We start from the raw sequence: 9,424 nt of genomic DNA, 5'->3' as shown, positions 1-9,424 counted from the left end.
CTCCCTCCCTCCCCCTCTCTTTCTTAATGCATTTGCTTGTTACAGGGTCTCACTACAGCTTGGACTCGTTCGTGGTGATCCTCCTGTTTCCAGCCACCCCAGTGCTGGGATTACAGATTACAGTTGTGTACCACGACACCAGAACTCTGGCTGGCTCAGCTCACCCTGGGGGCAGGGCTGGCATAGCATGTGGTGCCAGTGATCAGACCCCAGTTCCTGCACTTGCCTAAGCAGGTATTTAGTCCGCTGAGCTATCTCCCTGGCCCTGGTGGCCCACTTTCTTAGCCTAAATTGTAAATATACAAAGGAAAACATCAAACTCCAACTGCATCAACTGCACCTCTCTCATTTTCCACCATGCTTTTATTTTTTTTATTTATTTTTTTATTTAAAATTTTTATTTATTTCTGTGTGTGTGTGTGTGGCCAGCTCAGCCCACCAGGGGGTGGGGCTGGCTGGCATGTGGTGCTGGGGGATTGAACTGCGGTCCCTGTGTTTTGCTAAGCTTGTTCTAAGTAGGTGCTTTAGACCACTGAGCCTTCTCACCAGCCCTCCACCATGCATTTAAATGGAGAGAGAAGAAAGTAAATAAAAGCATATACACTTACTTACAGTACATCACTTCCTGGTTTGCTATCTAGACTATTGCCCGATGGGATACTGCAAGGGTTGAGGAGGAGTACCCCACTTTAGCTCCCATCCAGCTCAGAAGAACAGGTCAGGTAGGCTTGGACACCTTTCTGTCACTCATAACCAAAGACTAAAACAACTCAAGCTGAGTGTAGTGGAGCAGATCTGAAATCCTAGCACTCTGGAAGGCTGAGGCTAGAAGATCACAAGTTTCCGTCGAGTGTGGGTAACTTAGCATCTTAGCAAGACTTTGTCCCAAAATAAAAAATTTAAAAAGGGCTAGGATGTAGCTCAGTGCAAATGCCTTCATTTTAATCCCAGTACCATCAAACAAACAAATAAACATCAACAACCTCAAACTGGCACTACTTGGATGGCTGGGGATCAAACTTGGGACCTTGTACTTGCCAGGCAGGCACTTACGCTGCTGAGCTATCTCCTCAGTCCCACTGGAAGAAATTCTGAGGCCATTCTCTTTGATTTTCCATCACAATGAGGTCCTATTCTTTCTAGATATGAGTGTACACATCCTACTACCTGTTTAGTCCACTGAACATACCCTTTGGATGAGAGTGATGAAAATTACTTTTATTAATTTTGTACCCTAATAAAATTATTTTTATTAATATTGGCTGATAACAGCTAATAAGATCTATCTATTAGAGCATCCTATTTTTATTCAACCAACATTTGTGGAAGGTCTTCTACATTCTAGGAAATGTTCACATCAGCAACTTCTAATTGAAAATTCCTTCAGATCAATGTTTCAGGATATATGTATATCAGTTGGGTACTTGTTCATACATGCAATAAGTACAAAAATATCTGTATTAAAAAATTGGTACTTAGGGGGCTGGGGAGATTGCTCAGTAGAATAAACACTTGCCTGGCAAGTACAAGGGCCTGAGTTCAATCCCCAGTTCTGTCAAAAAAAAAAAAAAAAAAAAGTTGATACTCAAAATATTTGTTGAGTGAATTGTAGTATGTGTGAGTACTGAACTTTATCATCACCCAGGCATGTCCTGCTTGGCAACCTGTCTCTCTGTCTCTCTGTCTCTCTGTCTGCTGTCTCTCTCATTCATTCATTTACTTTTGAGAAGAGATCTCACCAACTTGTCCAGATACAAGCTCTCAGTCTTCCCCCCTCAGCCTTCTGGAGTGCCAGGATGACAGGAACATACCGTCTTGCCCAGCTTCATTTCAACTTCTAAGAGACTGCTGGATTTTTTCCCCCCACATTTTTGTGTTTTTAGATTTCCTCACTCCCATCCAAATGACAGTAACTAACAGACACTTTTCTCTTACTAGAAGCAGAGAAGTTTTGAAATGATAGAAGCTGGGTGTTGTAGCATACGCCTATAATTCCGGCACTTTTCTTGTGTGTGTGTGTGTGTGAGTGTGTGTGGGGGGGGTACCAGGGATTGAACTCAGGGCCTTGGACTTGCCAGGCAGGTACTTATGCCACTAAGCTGTCTCCCCGGCCCCTTCGGCACTCTTAAGGCTGAGGCAGGAGGGTCACAAATTCAATCTCAGCTTGGACAACATGGTAACTTAGCAAGACCCTATCTCAAAATTTTAAAATCTCAAAAGGGGCTGAAGATGTAGCTTAATGCAAAGGCTCTGGGGTTCATTCCCCAGTATTGGACATGGTTATGTGATAAGGTTTAAAAGAACCTTGCAGCCAAGAAGGTAGCTTAGTGACTTAAGTGCCTGTCAGTCAAGTGCAGGGTCCTGTGTTTGATCCCCAGTACCAAAACATAATAATAATAATAAAAATAGTGAAAGAGCCTAGTTATTGTCCATTTGAACTCAAACTCTAATGAGCAAAGTCTGTCTTCGTCTGCTGAAACGGGAAGATTTGCAGTAGTTTCTGCTGGTAGAAATGACATTGGCTATCTGGGTATAGTAGCATACACCTATAACCCTAGCACTCGGAAAACTGAGGCACAAGAATCATTGGTTTGAAGTCAGCCTGAGCCACATAACCAGTTTGAGTACAGCTCAGACTATATAGTGTTTTTGTGGTACCGGGGATTGAACTCAGGACCTTTCACTTGCCAAGCTCAGACTATATAGTGAGACAAAGTCTGGCAGAGTTACTCAGGCTGGGCCCAAAATCACGATTCTCCTGCCTCAACCATCAGGAAGGCTAGGGTTAGAGACATGAGCCACTACTCCTGGTTATGAAAATGTTTTGGTGGAACCTGGCCATGACTTTACCTGGGACTTTGGTTCTGTCTTTTCCTACACTGACAGGGATACTAAAAATGCAGCCGAGTGCAGTTTCACACACTATAATCTTAGCACTTGAGATGGGGGGTCAGGAAGATCATAAGTTCAAGTCCCACCTGGACATGTCATGAAGACAAGTTACTGTCTTCTTGCCTATCTGTGTCTGCCCAGTACACAGGCACCAGTGAGTCTCATGTGGCACTAAGGAGTGGGATGGTTTATCCTAACTCTCCTATCTGGAAGAGGTAGGTCTTCATATCGCATTTCAACCCTGTTCTGGGAATGTTTTATATTTCAGTTTATTTGGTTTTTTTGGGGTTTTTTTGTTTGTTTGTTTGTTTGTTTGTGGCGGAACCGGGGATTGAACTCAGGTCCTTGGGCTTGCCAGGGAAGCGCTTATTCCAATGAGCCATCTCCCCGGCCCCTTATATTTCAGTTTACAAACCTGTTAATTTTTGGAGACAGGGTCTCCGTGTGTAGTCAGGTTGGCCTTGAACTCAAGGCAGTCCTCTTGTTTCAGCCTTCCACGTGCTGGGATCATAGATGTGCTCCACTATGCCTGGCTTAGTTTACCAGCCTGAGCCATATACTATATGTTTAGTTAAAAGATTTCAGGTGTGGGGCATCATCATTCAAAACACCAGCCCCTGTTCTGTGTCAGGCTCCGTAGTATTGGTGAGGACTGAGGGTGTTGTCCTTGTCATCTTAAATGCATAAGCCAGTAGAAGAGACTGTCTCAAATCAATTACTTTTTTTTTTTTTAAGGGAGCACATGCCAAAGATTTATTTAACTCATTAATGAAGGAACCATCAGGATGGTAAAGCTCTCAAACCAATTACTTTTAATACAATGAATGAAGTTTGAATAAATGGCACTGGAAACACAGGAGGAAGCGATTTATTGTGCCTGGGAGAGATGAAAAAGTTACACAGATTATGTGATTGTGCTTAGAAGTGGGCTTGGAAAATGAGCAGGGCTTGTCAGGGGGACAAAAACATTGTACCTTCCAAGAAACAGCAGGCACAGGCTGGAAGGTGCGCTATGTTTTGTGAACCAAAGAATAGGAGTGGGATTAGTGGTGGAACGCAGCACACAGGAAGGCTGCAAGGTTAGGTGGGAAGCAAAGCCTGGCGAGCTTGTGCTTAAAGTGCTTGGCCTTCTAGATCAAAGTTTCCTAGCATGGCTCATGGTACACCATTTCCCAGACAGCTTGTCACATGCTTTGGGGCATAAAGATGGCATGCTCAAAGGAGTGTAGCAAGGAGAGGGTTAAATAAAGTGAAACTGGTTCCTTTGCTTACAGCTTTTAGTATAAACAAAGTACTGTAGAATCTCCGAAGGCAAGGCAATGGGAGATTGCCTCGGGATTCTGGCCTGAACAACTTTATATGGCTATACCCCAACCAGGAGAGATTTGGCCAAAGATGGTATACAGGCTGCTCCTCATACCTCCAGTATGGTCACAGGCGACTATGGGTCCAGCCCCTCCCCACACATTTGTTAGTTTGGGATAAAAGAAGGTTTGATGTTTGACACTGCACTATGAAATGCCCACCAGTCTCTTGTGAAGTTGGCAGTGACTCGGGGGAACTGAGCCCGGGGAGCTGCAAGAAGCTGCTTGGTAGGAGCCACTGCCAGGAAATAGCTCCTCTTAGGATTTGAAGAGCTAGAAAATCCAGCCTGGGGAATAAAGATTTGAAAATAAAACATCCCCAGATGTGTGCATTGTACTCTCACTTTGGGAGGGAAAGATTGCTCCCAAATGAGTCTTGGCATCTCTGGTTTTCAGTTAATTTCCCTTTATGACTCCCACAGTCTCTAACACTTCACACCGTTGGCACTTACAGTGGCAGATTTCTTTTTTGCTGGGCGGATTTTGTGGGCTGAATGTCAGGGAAGTGGATGTTTGGGTCTTAAACAATTTTTGCAGGCCTTGCTTTCTTTCTGCTAGCCTCTAGCCCCCAACCCATTTGGTCCTAGCTCCCTACACAGTTATTTGCCAAGCCATCAAAACACAGGCTGATGCTGTCTTCTCTCACCTAACTGTCCTGCTTATGCACAGTTGAACCTTCTGCAGGTGTAAGAAGTGCAGCCATGAGCTGCTGGCTTCAAAGGTAAGAATAATCAGCTCCCGGGCCTGGGTCTTAATAGCTAGTATAGATGAGTCAAGCTCTTGGTAGAGTTGTTTCTTTGTGGTAAGACTAGAGTATTCATTTCTGATAGACCTAGACTCTACTCTTATTAATAGCTCAAGGTGGAGGGGAGGAAACAGGTAAAAGAATGCTTAGCAATTTGAGACTACAGGCAATTGAGCCTTAGGGGAAGAATGTCCCACCATGGCTCAGTTGTACAGCCTGTGCTTAGCATGCCCAAGGGCCTTGGGTCCAATTCACAACACCAAAAAACAAAGCAGTTTGGGGTTTTACAGCTAAGTGGAAGATCTAGCCTTAACTTCAGTAGCCCTTGTGCCTGTGGAACCAAAGGAAGCCCAGTCTACCCTCTAGTCAGTAGTCTACTCTTGGCCCATGATGACATTCTCTAAAGAAATCCAGGGAGATGTCAGGAATGGACTCTTGCATGCAAGCTCTTGTCACTCTTCCAACCTACCTAGACCCTTGAAGTCGGGGCAGGTGTCAAATGTTCTAGAAGGGCAATTTTGTCCCTTAAGGGACATTTGATAATGGAGATACCTAGTGGGTGCTGCACATCTAAATGGACAGAGGCCAGAAAACTAGCAGCTCCCAAGTGTCACTGTGATGCTACTGAGATAGCGTGCTATAGAGCAGTGATTCTCAGGATAAGGCCGTGCTAAAGATGTAAATTCTAGAGACCTGTAGGAGACCTACCGGGATCACTGAGACCCGCTGAGTCACTGAATCAGAACCTTGTGGAGGTTGTCCTTGCCATCTTAAGTGGGCTGAGAGTGTAGCTCACTGCTTAAGCACTTGCCTACCATACATAAGGCCCTGGGTGTTTTGTTTTTTCCTAGCACTAAGGAAAACAAAATTGGGGTTAGAGCTGTCCCACAGTCGGTGTTTTAACAGGTCCTCCAGATGATTCTGATGCATATCTGAGCATGGTTATTCTCCACACACAGAAAGATCTACTCTCCTCTAGGGTGGCCACAGACTTCTAGTCACTCCATAGTTGTTCTTCATGATAAACTGTGCTTTTGGCTCAGTGCATACAGTACTGACTTGATTCTCACATATAAGGCAATAGATGTAGCCAGGGATGGTGGCACACACCTGGAATCCCACCACTCTGAGAAGCTGAGGCAGGAAGATTGCAAATTCAATCCCAGCCTGGGCAATTTAGCAAGACTCTGTCACAAAGAGAGGGGCCAGGGAGATAGCTCAGTAGAATGAGCGCTTGTTGGGTAAGCACAGGGTCCTGAGTTCAATCCCCAGTACCACAAAAAGAAAATAAATAAATAAATAAATAAATAAATAAATAAAAGATTGATGATGTAGTTCAATATGAAGGCTTGGGTTCAATCCCCAATATGACAAAGAAAATGGGGGGGGGGAGGAAGAGGAGTTATTTGTCCAGTATCATTTAGCTGGTCCAAGTGGCAAACCCAAGACATACACCTAGCTGAATCTTAACCCATTACCACCGTGTGGTCCTTAGTGGCTTCTAAACTTGAATGGATTTAGAATTACCAGGGGAGTACTTACAACTCCAGATGCTTAGGCCCCACTCTCAGTGAGCTATATCAGAATCTTGGAGGTGGGTCTCAATAGCATTTGAGCTTCTGTAGGTGACTCCAAGGTGCAGTCAAGCTGGAAAACACTGGTGCTGGCCATGGCTGTAACTATGGCCAAGAGGGTGCATGAAGTCAAGCCGACTTCCTTTGTGTTCCCTTGGTTTTGGGAAACCGCTTCTCACATGTGCTCTTCATGAACCTCAGAACGCTTCTCTCAAAGTCCTTGGCTGAGCTGAAATTTAAGAAGTTGGCCAGAGAGCCACCTTGGTTATCGCTGCCAGGGAGAGTGTGAGAACCGGTATTTTACAAAGGCTCCTGGAAAGGCTCCTGACTTTTCTTTTTTTTTTTTTTTTAAATCTTATCAATAAGATTTTATTTTATTTTATTTTTTTAAATTTATTTTATTTATTTATGTGTGTGTGTGTGTGTGTCTGTGTGGCCAGCTCAGCCCACCAGGGGGCGGGGCTGGCTGGCATGTGGTGCTGGGGGATTGAACCATGGTCCCTGTGCTTTGCTAAGCTTGTTCTAAGTAGGTGCTTTAGACCACTGAGCCATCTCACCATCCCTCCTGACTTTTCTTGAAAGTTCCGGGTACAAGAGCTGCGAGTATATAGCGCAGTGCTTACTTGATGTGGGTAGGCTCCATCCGCAGCACCAGAAGGGAGGAAAAGGTCCCAAGTACAGCACAAGGGCTCAAGGGCAGAAGCGCCTACCTGGCAAGCCCAAGGTCCTGAGTTCAATCTCCAGTACCACATAAAAAAAATTAAAAATTAGATGTTTGGGCCTGGGGAGATAGCTCAGTAGAATAAGCCCTTGCCTGACAAGTGCAGGGTCCTGAATTCAATCTCCAGTACCACCAAAACAGAAACAAAACAGTACAGCACAGGTTGCAGAAAACCTTGTAGGCAGGTCCTTAGTTTATCTCCCTCTACAGAAGGGAAATTGAGAGTAAAGTGTTCCCGAGGTCGCATGCATATAATACAGTTAGTAACTGGTGGCTTTGCTGCTCCCAGGAGATGCTTTTATTGGTGCTGTTGATGCAACCAAAGACCTGGTTCATGCTAATCACGCTCTACCACTCAGCTTTTTTTTTCCCCCACTTAAAAACTTTTACTTACAGTTGAAAACTTAAATGGACACTTTTGGTTCTGAGTCTGCTATTTCTGCAGCAGGCAGGAATGCAAGCACAGAAGCCATTCCAGCTTACCTGACTCGGGAAAGCCCAGGACTACAAGGGAAGCCCTAATTCCTAACTCAGTATTGGTCTGGGCCGCACCTCCCACACGGTGAGGTCATCACCACAGGCAGTGTGGGCTCATTGTTGGGGCTTGTAGGAACATTCTCAGTCTTTCTCATCACCACAAGTCCATCAATAATTTTTCCAAACACAGTGGGCGTCCCATCCATCCAGTCACGCTTTTGTTTGTTTCTGCCAGAACCAGGGATTGAACTCAGTCCCTTGCGCTTGCCAGGGAAGCGCTTATTCTACTGAGCCATCTCCCTGGCCCCAGTCATGCTTTTGAACAGAAGATGAAGAACTGACAGCCATTTGTACTGGGTCCACCGTTGGCCATGGAAAGTAGGCCTGCAGTGGAGTGTCTGAGTTTGAAATTTGCATCTGCAAATGGTAAAATACTGGCAACTCCAATACATCTCAATTAACAAAATCTGACCCTGAGTCATGAAATCCCTTACAACCCTGTGGAAGGTGCTTCTTTTATATCCTATCGAAACCCCATCTTTTCTGAATTCTCCAGGGCAGAATTGCCTGAAGTGCTCAGCCGTCTTGGGCATGACATCTGCAAACAGCTCAATCTTCATGTGGCCAATTTCCTGGTCCGATGCTGACATCAAAGACCACCAAGGGGTTGATGGGGCTTGACTTTGCCACCGCCACGGCTCTGACCTGGAGGCACAAGTCTACCACTCAGCTTTCACACAAAATTTACACAAATTTCACACATAGACAGAATATACCTCCATTTCACCAACATCCAATAATCTTCTCACATTCATAAATACATGCTATATATGATCAAAAATTACAGTGAATGTTTAAAGTTTTAAAATTGGGTTAGGGAGATAGCACAGTGGCATAAGTGCTTGCCAGGCAAGCTTAAGGTCCTGAGTTCAATCCCCGGTACCAATAAACAGATAAATAAATAAGTTTTAAAATTATTACAATAAGAGACACAGTGCCATTAATCCTCCTCAAAATGTTTCCCATTGGGAAGCTATCCCAGATAGTTTAGCGGATTACAGGCTGAGACTGGATGTGCTGGCTTACACCTGTAATCCCAGCACTTGGGAGGGTGAAAACAGGAGAATCACTACGAGTCTGATCTGTGTAGTGAGACCCTGTAGACTTTGCACTAAATACATTTTTAAAAAAATGCTTCCCATGTTTCGAACACACTTACCTCATCATTCTGTTTTGTTGTTTGGTTTTTGTCACAGGGTCTTCCTATGTAGTTCAGGCTGCCTTTGTACTCACTGTGTAGCCCAGGCTGGCCTCCAACTCACCGTGATCTTCCTGCCTCCACCTCCCAAGTGCTAGGATAATAGGTGTGTGTCACCATTCCTGGCTATTCCGTCATTCTTACCACTTTCTGCAGCAGTTGTGTTCAAAATCTGAGTGTCCTTTGTTGTACTCTCCTGGCTGCCTGCTTTAAATACTCTAGGAAGTATCTGATTGTCCTAAATCAATTCAAAATACTTCCCTTTCCTGGTCATTTTGAACATGGAAAAAACAAGTCAAAAGGTGCTGGATCTGCTGAATAAGATAGATGAGGACACACTGTAATGTGGGGTTTGAGGGGCTGGAGAGATGGCTCAGTGGTCTAAAGCACCTA

General features: G+C 44.6%; 1 pseudogene; it reads right to left on the bottom strand.

Moving 5' to 3' along the window:
• Positions 1-6,704: 6,704 nt before the first annotated feature.
• LOC105743752 lies at positions 6,705-8,555 on the bottom strand (annotated as a pseudogene).
• Between the last annotated feature and the right edge of the window lie 869 nt (positions 8,556-9,424).

The sequence above is a fragment of the Octodon degus genome, unplaced genomic scaffold, assembly GCF_000260255.1.
Source record: "Octodon degus isolate 3935 unplaced genomic scaffold, OctDeg1.0 scaffold00163, whole genome shotgun sequence".
NCBI lineage: Eukaryota > Metazoa > Chordata > Mammalia > Rodentia > Octodontidae > Octodon > Octodon degus.
This window is presented reverse-complemented; position numbering and strand designations above follow the sequence as displayed.